This window comes from Aquarana catesbeiana, linkage group LG04 (genome assembly GCF_042186555.1).
Source record: "Aquarana catesbeiana isolate 2022-GZ linkage group LG04, ASM4218655v1, whole genome shotgun sequence".
NCBI lineage: Eukaryota > Metazoa > Chordata > Amphibia > Anura > Ranidae > Aquarana > Aquarana catesbeiana.
In genome coordinates this window covers 289,371,810-289,387,717 of record NC_133327.1, presented here as the reverse complement: position 1 = coordinate 289,387,717, position 15,908 = coordinate 289,371,810, and the positions used below count along the sequence as shown (strand labels likewise).

The following is a 15,908-nucleotide window of genomic DNA, read 5'->3' as shown; positions in this document are numbered from 1 at the left end:
GTAATTACCGCAATTATCTAGTGAGGTAATTTATCGCATGTGTCGGTGGTTAAGGGTTGTTTAGGGTCATTTTCATAAGGTCGTGTCAGTGTTTAAAAGTTTGAAAAATAGTGTAAAAAACCGCGCTATAAGAACCAAACTAAATTAAACTAAATTGAAAAAGTGGTAGCAAGATGAATGACACCCAACCAACATTTAGGGAGCAGCAATTAATATGTACAACATCAATACACATGCAAATAGGAAAAGGTAAAAAAAAATCGCGCTACCCTTAAGAGATATGATGCTGTGAAAATATATATAAAAACCTGCGTGATGATAGTAGCATACAGGTAATAAAGTACAATAGTGAATTAATATATGACATGAACAATAACAAATGTCCAATGATTGATAAACATTAAATGGCAAATGATCAGTGATCAATGAACGATATAGTGTAGTGAGCACCAGTGAAAATAAAAATTAAAGTCCATCAAAATAGCATAAATCAGTGAATCGGTTCCTGTTTCCCAATAGTAAGTGAGATTCACCACCACAATCCAGCAAGAATGCACCCTTACCGGAATACCATGATCCCCCATCACAGAGGATCAGGGAAGACATGTGTTGTACTAAACCCCGGCTCCATGGGACGGCAAGCAGACACCAGATGTTGGGAAATCACCTAAAGCAGCTCGAACCAGCAGAGCAAGGTCGTGGTACATAGGAGGGAATAAATGCTCCAATAGTGTAAAACCAACGATTGTTTATTATAAAAAGAAAAATAATGCACTTACAAGAAAATGGATTTAAAAAAACGATCGTCTGTTGCACCAGCCAGAGCACAAACAGACAGCCCCTTCCAACTGGATACACGGATGGAGTGTGAGGTGACGTCAGAGCGTCGCTCCTCCCTACACATTTCGTAATAACTTACGTCATCCAGGACGACGCCCCTGGACGACGTAAGTTATTACGAAATGCGTGGGGCGGAGCGACGGGGTGGTGGATCTCACTTACTATTGGGAAACAGGAACCGATTCACCGATTTATGCTATTTTGATGGACTTTAATTTTTATTTTCACTGGTGCTCGCTACACTATATCGTTCATTGATCATTGATCATTTGCCATTTAATGTTTATCGATCATTGGACATTTGTTATTGTTCACGTCATATATTAATTCACTATTGTACTTTATTACCTGTATGCTACTATCATCACGCAGGTTTTAATATATATTTTCACAGCATCATATCTCTTAAGGGTAGCGCAATTTTTTATACCTTTTCCAGTGTTTAAAAGTTGAATTAGGCTCTCTGCGGGTGTTCTGTGGGTTGCAATAGGCCCCTCTTTCCAGGTCTTCTGTGGGTTGAGTCAGCGAAAAAGAAGTCCTGGACAACCTGTGTGGCTGTCCGGGACTTCTTTTTTGCTGACTGATCCATTGCAGAGCCTGTACCTGTGAGTCTTGTTAGGGCGTATGCTTCAGGAAGTCTTTGTCCTGAGCGGCAACATTTATCATTTTGTCTTCATATTGATTGGTCTAATGTGGGTTGAATTAGGGTCTCTGTGGCTGGAATTAGGTCCCTCTCTGAGGGTAGTATTGCACTTCTTTCTGTGAGTGGAATAGTACCTTTTTCTGTGGGTAGAATTAGGCCCCTTTCTGTGGGTGGAATCTGTGGGTAGTATTGTGCCCTTTTCTGCGGGTAGATTTGTGTCCCATTTTAGCGGTTCTGTTTGTGAGAAACATGTATGCAGATCTCCTTGTTTGGTATAATGCGCTATTTCTGTTTCCTAAGGAGCACTAATAAGTGCCCATTTGTGTGGGTGTCCTTAGTAGGAAGATGTGCCCATTTGTGTGGGGGGTGGAATGGGGAGTGTTAAAATGCCCAATTGTGTGGGTTCTCCGGGGAAGAACATTACCCACTTTTGTGTGTGTCAAGGGGTAACAGAGTGCCCATTTTTTAATATGTTATATGTAAATTGTTCATTTCAAGGATCATACATATAACTGCTGTAAAGACCACTGTGTCCATTTGTGTTTTGGTTGTATATTTCTTACATGTCATGCTGCTGCACTTGTTAAAATGGCTGAAAACTAATAAAACATTTTATTGTCTTCTATTCATTTTTAATAAAGTGTACTTTGCTATTTGTTTAAATGTGTTGTGTTTACTAATTGTTGTTAAACCACAGCCCAACCTACAGCATCAGGATCAGTTCCTTGGTCAGCTTGAACTTCCAAAGAGCCTCACCCTCTGTACTTCTCCAATGCAAGACTCCCAACACACACCTTCCTGCACAAACGACTGTATCTTAGATTGGGTGCTGAAATGACCAATGGCTGGAACCGACTGCAATCATGAGAAAGAAGTGTCACCAACACATCAGGCATGTGTCAGTCACATGCTTGATGAAGGGGTCCTGCGTGACTCCGAAACGTCATTTTTATTTTTTTATACTATGTGATTAAAGTTTTGGACCCAATTTTGGAGATCCTGGTGTGCTGTTGACACTTCCTTCTCACCGTCCGTGAAGTCGTCCATCAGGGTCCACTCCATAAAATGTTGCAGAGCCATCACCACAACCCTCCTCCTCCTCTGATGCCTTCTGAGCAATTACAATTGCTAAATATTGCATTCAAAAAGCTCCATAGCTGTTATGCTGCTAAGCACTCTCTCTCTCTCAGCTCCCAATAACTCCAACAGGAAATACCACACTGGTTGCCGCCACCAAAAGGGTGGTGTTAAATACTGCGCTTTTTTTAGTTCTTGCGCAATTTTTTGTGATGTTTACCGACAATTCTTTTTTCGTTATTTACCGCAGAATCTTTATTTTTCTTTTTTATGAATTGGACTTTATTTACCGCATGCCATAATTTATGCAAATGAGTAACACAATACCCTTATTGCATACAGTAAAGCTTAGTAAATTGACCCCTTGCTGATCAATAAAAACACAGCCTCAAGACTAAAAAAATCTTAGCTGGTTTGATAAAGTTCTATTTCATATATTTAGCATATGCAACATAAACTAGAGAGTGTAACACCGCTCAGACTGTGCATAAAGATTTCCTTGTGGGTGCTGGCCCCGGCTCACCACATCAATAGTAATTGAAGAAAAAGATTGGTCGCACACCATGGAAGCAAAAACTTCTGTAGAATAGTTACTTTATTGTCAAGGTGCCAAAGGATGTAGACAGGACATTACAGGAACATTGGTAGACCGGTTTCACACAGATAACTCGTGCTTGGTCCATCCTTTGGCACCTTGACAGTAAAGTAACTATTCTACAGAAGCTTTTTCCTTCCATGGTGTGCGACCAATCCTCTTTTTCTTCATATGCAACATAAATCCACTTATTTATGTTGTCTTGCGGCAATGATTCATTACCAGGTGCTTACCTTTTTAAATGCCAATGTCTACCTATATTTTGTTACAAATCAATTGTATGCCTTTATGAGTACTTTAATATTACAGAGTTCTATCAGGTTGATGCGGACTCCCGAGGACCACATTTTGTTTTTTGTTTGGGTCTTTGATGTTTGCAGTGGCATGTTCATCTTGTCATATACTTTCTGTATCAAGTCATCCTATTGCCAGTTATCCTATTCTTCATTTCCCTTAAAATTTTGCAAGCATAATGAAAAGGGGGCACAATATGGGCCCACTTGGGTGAGAGTGTGGCCATCCCACCCCAGTGCTAATTAGTTAATAAAGTTAAATAGGGTGAAGGGTATAGGAAGGATACTGCCCCTTTAAGGATTAGGAAATCAGATTGCTGGCAGGATCCAATAGGAATTCAGGGAAGGTTCTGGAATAATGAGAGGCTATATAAAGGGGTTATGCAGAGGAATTCCCCCTCTTCCGGGAAAACAGCTGAGAAGACAGGAGCCCTGAGAAGAATGGAGTCCCTTATCAGGCAGCTCCTAGAGAAAGCAGGCGGTGAAGGAGGAGAGGTTTTGCTTCGCCGCTGCCTGGAGTTCATGAATAGTAATGAGGAGCAGCCGGGCAGTAGCGGAGCAGCTGTTTCAGCTGTGGAAGAAAGGAGGGAGCAGCTCAGGAGTACGAGGCTGAGAGGAGCAGCGCTGGCACAGCATGACAGAGCCAGGAGAAGTACTCCACCGGAGCGGAGCCGACATGATGCGGGAACAGCCGAAGAGGAGAGAGAGCCGAGCGCAGCCAAAGCACAGGTCGGAGGTGTCACAAGCCGCAGCCGCCGTGCTGTGAAGAAGAGGCAGACTTTTTCCCCGTCACCAGCGTTAGGAAGAGGACAGAAGGACCACAGGAGCCAGCAAGCCAGCGCAGCAACAAGGGGGCGGATGCCCGCCCAGCGCCATACAGGTCAGCATGAGGTAGCAATTTTCCAGCATGACACTCCTCAGATAGAGGTGTCCAGCGGTGTGCAGGTTGGGCAAGAACTACAAGTCCCAGACCCCATGGTGCTGCTGGAGGAAAGTCAGCAAGCTGTAGTTCAGCCTCCAGCAGCGGGTGAGTTATCACAACTGAACGTATTATCTGGTCTGGTGGGGTCTCTGTCATCTTTAATACAGTCTCTTTCTAGTATGCCTGTCCCTGCTGTTTCTTCTAATGTACCTGCACTACTTCCTGCTACTTCTATTACTGCTCCAGCTGTTGTTTTGAATACACAGGGAATTCAAAGTGCTTCCCTCATTCCTGAGTCATTAACCCCAGCTGCGCCTGTCAGAGTGCCTGTGCCTGAAACCTGCATGAAAGATGTTATGCCCTGTGAAGTCTCCCCACTAGGTTTCCATTTGAGTCTAACGGTTAAAGAAAAGATATGGAGAGGGGAATTTATAGATATACTGTCACTCTTACCTTTACACAAAGAATTTATGGGTAGGAATGACAGAAAGGGAGATGAGGAGGATAGGTGTAGACCTATACCACGGTCCTTTAATATTTGGCTTCAGGCTTTTTGCATATATGCTGGAGTACTGGCTGAAAAACACCCTGGGATGTGTGGGGGTCTTTTTCAGCATGTGGACCACATTCTTGAGGCATATAAGAATTTTGGTGGGCTGGGGTGGTTCTATTATGACCAATCTTTTAGACAAAAATTGTCCATTCACCCTACGCTAAGCTGGGGAATGAAAGATGTAGGACTGTGGCTTAATCTGATATTGCCGCAGAAGCAGTTAGCTGTAAAGTCGCCCACAGTTAATGCTCCACATGCAACGTTTAGAAAAGGCTGCTGTTTTGCCTTTAATGAAGGGCAATGCCGTTGGAATGCATCATGCAAATATAGGCATGAATGCGCGGTGTGTGCGGGAGCGCATCCGGCAGCAAAATGTTTTAAGAAGCATGGGACTGTGGGAACCAGCCAAGCGCAAAAAGATATTTTTTCCAAAAGCCTGCACGCCTGTGAGGCTGGAAAGAATGCGCCCGTGGTTGGGCAAATACCCAGACAGGGAGAAGGCATGTTTTCTTCTTGAAGGTTTTGCAGAAGGTTTCCCATTACCTGTCTTTTCAGGAGAAGGGTGTGAAGTGGTTGGGAATCTAAAGTCTGTGGAATTATTTCCTCAAATAGTTAGAGATAAGTTGTTAAAGGAGTTGGCGGAAGGTAGGATTGAAGGACCATTTGCGGATCCGCCTTTTAAAAATTTTAGGATCTCCCCTTTGGGTGTAGTCCCAAAAAGGGAGCCGAATGAGTTTCGTATTATCCATCATTTATCCTTCCCAAAAGGCAGTTCTTTGAATGATGAGATAGATGGCGATTTGTGCTCAGTTTCCTATGCGACTTTTGAAGACGCATTAAGTAAGATCCGATCATGTGGCGAGGGGGCTTTGTTAGCCAAAGCCGATGTGAAGTCGGCTTTCAGGTTACTGCCTATTTCCCCAGCAGCGTTTAATTTGCTAGGTTTCTATTTTGATGGATTTTTCTTTTTCGACAAGTGTCTCCCTATGGGATGCTCTTTGTCCTGTTCATATTTCGAGGCATTTGCTACTTTTTTACAGTGGGTGCTTTGTTTACAGAATGGTTCAGATAGTGTAATTCACTATCTGGATGATTTCTTGTTCATAGGTCCACATGATTCTTCGCTATGCTTTGACTTGTTGAATAACTTTATGGCCATGTCTCAGTATTTTGGTGTCCCGCTAGCGGAAGAAAAGACTTGTTTGCCTGTTACGTCATTAGAATTTTTAGGGATTCAAATAGACACTTGTGCCATGGAGTTTCGGTTGCCGGACGCAAAGCTTGTTAAGTTGAGGTTGTTGTTGTCTCTGGTAATTAAAAAGAAGAAAATTCGGGTAAAAGAAATGCAGTCTCTTTTGGGTTCCTTGGCCTTTGCATGTCGGATTATGCCGGTTGGCAGAATTTTTTCTCGGCGGCTTTATTTGTCTACCGCTGGGAAAAAATCGCCTTTTGCCCATATTAGGATCACCAGTTCTCTTAAAGAGGACCTTTTGGTTTGGGACAAATTTCTTGTCAACTACAATGGGAGGTCTCTTTTCCAGTCTGAATTTATTTGTGCGCCGGATTTTCACTTTTTCACTGATGCGGCGGGATCAAAAGGCTTTGGTGCGGTTTGGTAGTCGCATTGGTGCTGTGCACCATGGCCAGAATCATGGGTCCAGAATCAGGCCACAAAAAATGTAGTTTTGTTGGAATTATTCCCTATCTTGGTGGCCTTAGTTATCTGGGGGCCACAGTTTGCAAATAGAAGAATTATGGTGGAAACGGATAACAAGGGTGTGTTGTATACGGTAAATTGCTTGTCGTCTAGTTCGTTTTGGGTCATCAAGGTGTTAAGACAGATCGTTTTGTTATGTTTGCAATTTAATATTTGGCTTAAGGCCAAATACACACCAGGGATTTTGAATAATATTGCCGACTCGTTATCTCGGTTTCAGATGGACCGCTTTCGGCGTTTGTTACCAGAGGCGGACGAGTGGGGCATTCCATGCCCGGAACATCTGTGGGAAGTGATCTGATGGTGGCGGATGCAATTAAAGGTTCTGTCGCTCCAAAAACATGGTATAGTTACATGGCAGCCTGGAAAAGTTGGGTGTCATTTGCTGAGAGTAAAGGTTTTAGTTATAATATCCCTTCTGAAACCACGATTTTGGCTTTCTTAGAGTTTTTAATGCAGCAGCAGTTTTCCAGTCATTATGTGATGAAAACTCTTGCTGGCATTTCCTTTTTCTTTAAGCTACGGGGGTTGCTGCCTTGTTCTGGTTATTTCTCAGTTAAACAGGCTCTAAAGGGATATAAGAGAAGATCGTTAATCCCTGATAGTAGAACACCGATATCGGTGGAATTACTTGGGGGTCTGTGTGAAGCAACTAAACGAGTGTGCTTCTCAGAGTATGAAGCCTTGCTGTTCAGTACAGCCTTTTCCTTTGCATTTTTCGGTGCTTTCCGTATTTCGGAATTGGTACCTGCAAATAAGAAGGTATTATTGGGCATTTTGTATGAACAGTTGGCAATTGACCAATTTGGAGTGCATATTTGGTTGCAACGTTCAAAAATGGATCAGACCGGCAGAGGCTGTTTGGTCAATCTTCATGCTCAAGAAAACGGGCTAGTTTGCCCAGTGGCTTTGGGTCAGCGCTTCCTAGGAGTTAGACCCCCAGAAAGGGGGCTATTCTTTATTCATGCCAATTCAGAGCCTCTTACTAAATATCAATTTGATTCAGTACTCCGAAAATGTTTAAATCATTTGGGCTTACAGAATTTTAGATTCTCTTCCCACTCCTTTAGGATAGGCGCAGCATCAGAGGCAGCTCGTAAGGGGTTATCAGAAACGGCCATTAAGGAGATGGGGAGGTGGAAGTCGAAATGTTTTAAATTATATGTCAGACCTAACCTGTTCATTTAATTCCTAGGTATACAGCACACATTATGGATCATAGGACATTCGTTTATATACTGGGCACGTAAGAGAGCGGAGCACCGCTGTTACTCAGCTAATTTGTCCTTACAGCCTGAGCAGTTTAAGTTATTTTGGAAAGGAATAAGAGGCCTACAGTGGTATCAATTATTTTTTCATTTATCCAGATTGTTCCAAGTTTGCCCCCCTCCTTCTATTTTGTTAATACACTTGGGAGGAAATGATTTAGGGAATGTTAGAACACTGGACTTGCTGGCTATGATCAAGCGAGACCTTCACCGTTTTCATATGTCTTTTGAGGGTACTATTATAATATTTTCAGAAGTGGTTCCTCGTCTCTCCTGGTTGGCCTCTGATCAGAGGAGGGCTATAGAGAAAATGAGGAAGAGAGTCAATAGGGCAATGGAGAAGTTCATGCCCTCGATAGGAGGCTTGTCTTATCGACACATAGATCTTGAAGGTGGCATTCCGGGCTTGTACAGGCAGGATGGTGTTCACCTTTCGGATGTGGGTCTCGATATCTTTAATACAGGCTTGCAGTGTGGCATTGAAATGGCCGCGGCGGATGGGGTGGGCCGGGCTTGATTCTCAAGTCCGGCTGGTGGGGACTGGTTTTTGATATTATATTGTGGATGGCTGCTCGAGTTCTGATAACTGAGCAGATAATAATAAAATGATATTGGTTGATCAATGATGTTATTGTTTGTTAATAAAAGAGTAATAAATATTTATGTGTTTAAACCAATAAAGGTGCCGCGGCCATATTTTTGCCATATTTTGATGTTTGGTGTTGTTTATTATGATGGTTTAATGGGGTTTAGATTGTAGTTGGGTGGTGTGGCCTACAGTCTCATGAAAAGGGGGCACAATATGGGCCCCCTTGGGTGAGAGTGTGGCCATCCCACCCCAGTGCTAATTAGTTAACAAAGTTAAATAGGGTGAAGGGTATAGGAAGGATACTGCCCCTTTAAGGATTAGGAAAGCAGATTGCTGGCAGGATCCAATAGGAATTCAGGGAAGGTTCTGGAATAATGAGAGGCTATATAAAGGGGTTATGCAGAGGAATTCCCCCTCTTTTGGGAAAACAGCTGAGAAGACAGGAGCCCCCTCCCGCCCGCCCTTGTCGCGAGCACTTTTATGTGGTAGGGTCACCCTGGAAGTCAGGGGGGACTGGTTTTTGATATTATATTGTGGATGGCTGCTCGAGTTCTGATAACTGAGCAGATAATAATAAAATGATATTGGTTGATCAATGATGTTATTGTTTGTTAATACAAGAGTAATAAATATTTATGTGTTTAAACCAATAAAGGTGCCGCGGCCATATTTTTGCCATATTTTGATGTTTGGTGTTGTTTATTATGATGGTTTAATGGGGTTTAGATTGTAGTTGGGTGGTGTGGCCTACAGTCTCATTATCTTTTTCAGTGAGTTAGCTCTTCTCATATACCGTCACAAACATGCAGCTTCAATTTAGTAATTTGGCTTTATAGAGAAAGGTTGGGCTTAATTTGCTGAATGATCCACTTGTTTTTCTAGCTGGCAACAATATTTGTAGAATTCTTCAGCAACACCAAACTTCAAAAGTACCATATATACATAGTTAATAAAGTGACTGCTGAGTCTATATTCACAAAGTATTCCATCACTTTCTCGAAAAAGCAAGTGGATACTTTACTTAAAGAGAAGTCTGTTCTTTTTGTTTTTTTTTGTTTCATACTTACCTAGGTGGATGCAGCATTGGTTTGATGCTGCATCTGTCCCCCGGCGCCTCTACACTGAGAAGCGAGCGATTGAACACCACTGATTGCTATATTCTCACAGCTCCCCGAGCAGAGAGCTGGTGACTGTCAGTCACAGCTCTTTGCTCTGCCTTCCTCCTCACTCACTGGAGTGCTGGGCTGTGGAGGGGGCGGGAGCAGCCCGCTCAGGCTCTCAATGGCTCACTGAGAGGCTGAGTCAGGTGTCGGTCCAGGGATCTAGGTGGATCCCGTCTACTTGGTCGTAATGGCGCCGAGCGTGGACCGACCTCTGTGACGTTAGCAGAGAGTGGACTTTTTATATCACCGGTGGATCAAAACAGGACTGTAGCATAGCCTACATAAAAAAAAAAAAAACTGTATTTATGTTGATCCATTTGTAACTGAATGCTAATAATGTGATTAGTATTTAGTAGAATGTATAGTTGTCCCAGTAATACTCAATCAAGGTAAATATCCACTAACTAGGCAACATAAGCAAACTTCATCCAAAGGTTAGCCACCTTTTATGCATTTTAAACAAACCGCTAAATTCACCTTTCCATAAATATCATACAGTTCACTGAAAGAGTCTGAGATTGCCTTTGTTATGTGTTTATCTCTTAAAATACATCTAAGGGCCCATTCACACAGGGGCAACTTTGGATCCGACTTCAAGTCGCCCCAAGTCGCCCCTAGTCGCCTCAAGTCGCGCTACATGAATAAATCAATGTAAGTGAATGGATCTGTCTTAATGCACACTATTGCAGTCGCTCCGACTTCAGAAAAGGTTCCTGTACTACTTCAATCCGACTTGAAGGCAACTTGTACCCATTGATTTCAATGGAAGTTGCCTCCAAGTCTGATCACTGTTCATACTGAGGCAACTTTACAGGAAGCAGAAAGGAAACAGAAAGTAATTTCCTCTACTAAACAGCCAGCCCCCTCCTTCTCACACACAGCTGATAAGCTCTGATTGGCCACTTGTAAAGTTCCCTGTCCTGGAGGCGACTTCAAGTTGTGTTGTAAGTTGCCCCAAGTCGTGCTGTGATTCATACTCAAGTCGTGTCCAAGTTGCCTACCAAAGTCGTGCTGGAAGTCGTGTTGCCCCTGTGTGAATGGGCTCTAAAGGCTTCTATATGACATTTGAAGTTGCTATTTGTTGCACAAAGCCTCATAAAGTAAATAAGCTTACCTATAAGTAAAACTTACAAATGTGGGTTTCCAAACATTTTAAAGTAATTAAGTGCTGCATCACATGCAGGTCATAGTTCTGGACGGCAGTAGTTTTACTGTATTGAACCAAACTAAAATGGGCTAGTTCATCTTAGCTGGTAAAGGCCCATAATTATCATATGCAAATACTGAATTTCTGCATTTTTAAATGATCCAGACACACACTTTCTTATGCACATATAAAAGTGTTTAGATCTGGTGGTAGCAATCACTGCATTATGGAAAGCAGAAGGGGTATGGATACATGCTCCATACCTCTATTTTGGGGTTTCCCACAGCTGTAGCAAGTTGTGACCATTCTTGGAAGAAAACTACAATGCCATTATAATGATCTAAATAAAAAAAAATCACTGTTAGGTTACTGTGAATGATTATGTGTGACATTTTCCCCAGCTATTCCTTATAAATGTGGCTTTTCAACTTCATCCAGTGACTTCAATCTCCCTTTGGTCACACAACAGCCAGTAGGAGGTGCTGGATAGATCTGGGCAAACAGTTCGGCCCGAGCATGAGTTTGGGCCGATCATTGGCTATTCGCTCGTTTGAGGAATACCCGAATTATTGGGCGTTCGACCGCTTGTTCGGCCCACTGAATGAGCACAGTGCACTGCGCCGCCACAAAGTGCATTGGAAGCCCTGATTGGCTGAAGCAATGAAAGTTTTGCCCAATTAGGGCACAGAGCACCGTCAGAGCCATGATTGGAAAAAGTAATGATGACTCTATCCAATTATGGCTCATTGCTGTTAGTCCCGCCCCACACTATAAAAAATATTCTCCCTATAGCGGCTATTTGCTGTGTGAAATTGGCATGGAGAGATATAGAACAGGGCTCTGTTTAGTGCTGCTAGTGAGTTAATGTGCTATAGTGTACTATTGTGCTTCTATTGTCAGTGTTGTATATCAGTTTAGTGTGAATCTAGCTCAGTGTTAGTGTAGTGTGACCATTCATTTTTACTTTAGTGTCAATTTAATTTGTCAGGGCAGGTTTCCTGCAATATATACTGCACGTTTCACGCAGTATCTATCAGTGCGTTACTGTGCCTTTAATGTAGTATATTTGATTGCGTTACTGCACATTTAACGCAGTATATTTCAGTGCATTAGTGCATGTTTACCACAGTATATTGCAGCGTGTCAGTGCAGTTTTACTGCAATGTATTGTAGTGTGTCAGTGGAGTGTGTCTGTGTACTGAGTACTCAAGTTAAGGTGCACCAAACACCACTTTCCACGTACACATTTCCACATCTTTATTACATTTTGTGAATAATCGCCCCACATCATATCTGGGAGTCCAACAAGGAGAGGCAGACGTTCCCATGGCATTGTGAGGGGGCCAGCAGCATATGTGTCCACAGGCAAAGGGGGGCGTGGTCCGTCCTCAGGCAGGGCATAATTTCCTCTGTTTAGTGATGTTGCCCATGCCATCCAGCCAAAGCATGCAGCAGAGGTGAGGGACTGGCTTACTAAACCATTATCATCCTCCGTCACCCAAGCAAAGACTAGTGCGCAGTCTAATGCAGCTGCCAGAGTGGCTTATTCTGCCTCCTTGTCCACAGCTACTCCTGCCAATGCCCCAGCATTAGGCATGGAGGGGTCAGCTGAAATATTTGAACACAACGTCAGCCACTTTTCCCTTGATTATGCACAGCCATTACTTGATTCAGATCTTGGTTCTGAGGTTGAGAAAGGTAGGAACATTAGCCTTCAGAGAGGGGAGAAGACTGGTAAACAACAAATTGTCAGCCATGTTCCCCCAGCCGCAGCGTATTGCCAAGTTGTCTCCAGTGATAATGAGGATGGAGGGTATGATGGTGATAATGAGGTCACTGATGCGACTTGGGTGATGGATAGAGCAGAGGAGGAAAGTGAGGGTGAGGCACAACCCCAAAGAGACAGCCATCATGTTAGAGTAGACACACAAGAGGAGAGGGAGGAGGAGGATTCTGGCAGCTTTGGAGGCCTGGAAGCAGAGCAAGACATACGTCAACCCTTAACAGATGGTTTTCCATCCCCAGAACCCTTGGGAGTAGTACATGGTTGGGAGGAGGCAGTTCCAGATACTGTAATTCTCAGTGACCCCAAGGAGTCCACTTCTCATGCCTCCACAAACTTGCGGTGCATGGGCTCCCTCATTCTTCAAAGGATGTGAAAGGACTGAAGAATAAGTGACATTAAGGAGAAGGTTCACTATTGGTTGGCAACCCTCCTTAACCACCGTTACAAGGGGAAAATCTAAGAACTCAACCCATTCCCACAGAGGGAGCAGAAGACAATATCTCTTGAGGACACCTTAAAGAGGAGTTTATGTAACACTCAGTGATGCCTATCAAAATCTTTTTAGTCCTCGGCGCCCAAGGCTGTCAACTTCTACATCCCATCGACAGTGTCGTCATCATATGGTGGGAAATAATCTAGGGGCGAAAACAGATATGGAGAGCTTTCCAGTTGACGATCCATTGTGCTTTCTGGATCTTGAATCTATGAAAGACTGTCTAGGCTGCCTAGTTTTGTGGGTGTTGATTTCATCTGGAAGAAATTTTTTGGCGTAGGTTTCATGGGACCAATTTTTCCGCACCTGTTTGACAGGTGCATATCATTGCAATTTTTGACAGCAGGGCCAATTCTGGCTTAAAGCAAGAGTACCTCTATATGGGTATGGTGTGAAGGGACCACCGACACCCAAAGACCAATTTTTCTACAACTGTTTGAGTGGGGCATCAAAAAAGGATTTGTACGTCATACTTACCTATAAAATCTTTTTCTTTGAGTACATCATGGAATACAGAGTCATGCTAATATTCATTACCTGCTGGGTTATACTTCATCATTAGGTGAGTGGACACTGGTAGACAAAAGGTCTTCAGACAGAAGTGTTCCCCTATATAACCCCTTCCATACAGGAAGCACTTGTAGCAAGCACTGAATCCTCAAAAAAGAGGGTAGAGATCTCTGTGTCCCATGATGTATGCAAAGAAAAGGATTTTACAGGTAAGTATGACGTAAAAATCCTATTTTCTTTTTCATACATCATGGGACACAGAGTCAGGCTAATATTCATTACCTGCTGGGAAGTCCCAGAGCAATAGCCTTGAGGGGAGGGAGACACCCTGCCAAACAATAGCCATCAGAACTTATACAGCAGCCCACAGTACACTGCAGCCGAAAGCCGAATCCTCGGCTGCTCAAGCATCCACTTGATAAAATTTTGTGAACGTTTGCACTGAAGACCAGGTAGCAGCCCTATGCCGTGTACACACAACCGGATTTTCCGGCAGAAAAGGTCCGACGGAATCATTCCATCAAATATTCTGATCGTGTGTGGGCTTCATCTGACTTTTTCTTTCGAAAATTCTGATGGACCTAGAAATAGAACATGTTTTAAATCTTTCCAACAAAGCCCAGGAGGTTCCTACACCCCTGGTAGAATGAGCTCTCACCCTAAAGGGAGGAGCTTTATGTTTCAGATCGTAGGACTGAATGACCAATTGACGGACCCAATTGGCAATGGAAGCTTTGGAAGCTGCCTGCTCCTTCTTGGAACTTTTGGTAAAACAAAAAAAGAGTCTCATCCTCGGATCTCCACAGATCTAAACAAATAAACCTTGACTGCTTGGACAACGTCCAAAGAATGCAATTGTCTCTCTTCCACTGAACAAGGCCTAGAGAAAAAAGAAGGCAAATTAATGTCCTGATTTAAATGAAAGGCCAACACTACCTTTGGCAAAAAAGGATGGAACAGGTCGTAACACGACTCTGTGGTGGTGAAGGATCAAGTACGGTTCCCTGCATGAAAGGGCTGCCAACTCCTACACCCTTCAAGCCGAGGTGATAGCCATCAGGAAGGCTAGCTTGCGCGACAGCAAGTCTAATGAAGTTTCCTTAATAGGCTCAAATGGTGGTTTCTGTAACACAGACAGCACCAAGTTCAAGTCCCAAGGACACATAGGTGACCTAATGGGGGGAAGCAAGCGAGTTGCCCCTTGCATAAAGGTTCATATCAGTGAATGGGAGGCTAAAGGCTAAAGGCCTTTGGAAGAATACTGATAGGGCTGAAACTTGACCTCTGATTGTACTCAAAGCCAATTTTATTTCCACAGCTGACTGCAGAAAAGAGAGAATTCTCCCAATCACATATTTCTGAGGATGTCATTTTCTGGCTTCACACCAAGCAATATAAGTCTTCCAGACCTTATGATAAATCATCCTATTGAAAGCTTTTCTAGCATTCACTAGAGTATACACCACTGGTCCCGAGATGCCACAGTCCTTTAACACATTGGCTTCAATAGCCATGCCGTCAAATTTAGTATACACCACTGGTCCCGAGATGCCACAGTCCTTTAACACATTGGCTTCAATAGCCATGCCGTCAAATTTAGAGACTGTAAATTGGGGTGGAATATAGGATCTTGAGACAGTAGATCGGGGAGACATGGAAGCATCCATGGCCCGTCTATTGTCAGGCTCACAATCTCCGGGAACCAGGGCCTTCTGGGCCAGGCTGGTGCCACCAGAATGACTGGAATCCCCTCGCTCCGAATTCTGCGCAACAAATGTGGAAGGAGAGGGATCGGAGGGAAAGCATAAACCAGGGAGTACTGGCTCCATGGAACTATCAGAGCATCTGCTCCAATTGCCAGAGGATCTTTTGTTCGAGACACAAACTGCTGTAGCTTGTTGTTGAACCTAGATGCCAGTAGGTCGACCTCTGGCCATCCCCAATGTTGGCAAATTTCCTGGTACACCTCTGGGTGTAGGGACCATTCCCCCGGGTAGATCTGCTGGCGGCTGAGATAATCTGTCTTTCATTTCTCTACTCCCGGGATATGGACTGCCGATATAATTGGCACATGTCCCTCTGCCCAGGCTAGTATGTAGTTCACCCCCTTCAGAGATGAATGACTCCTGGTACCGCCTTGGTGGTTTATATAGGCCACAGTCGTGGCCACCAGTTATGGCTTAAACATTCCTGAGGAGATAAGCACATTGGATAATCCAGGGTTTTTCTTCCTCTGTTCCAAGCCAACAAGATGTCTTGATGTAAAGGCCTGGAATAGAACTGGGCATAGGGCGGCGCCTCGAAGGAGGATA

The 15,908-nt window shown here is 43.6% G+C and overlaps 1 protein-coding gene across 1 annotated transcript in view; it reads right to left on the bottom strand.

Moving 5' to 3' along the window:
• The window catches only part of LOC141141236 (uncharacterized), a 119,552-nt gene that overhangs the window by 61,854 nt on the left and 41,790 nt on the right, over positions 1 to 15,908 (bottom strand). The gene's annotated exons all lie outside the window — the stretch shown is intronic.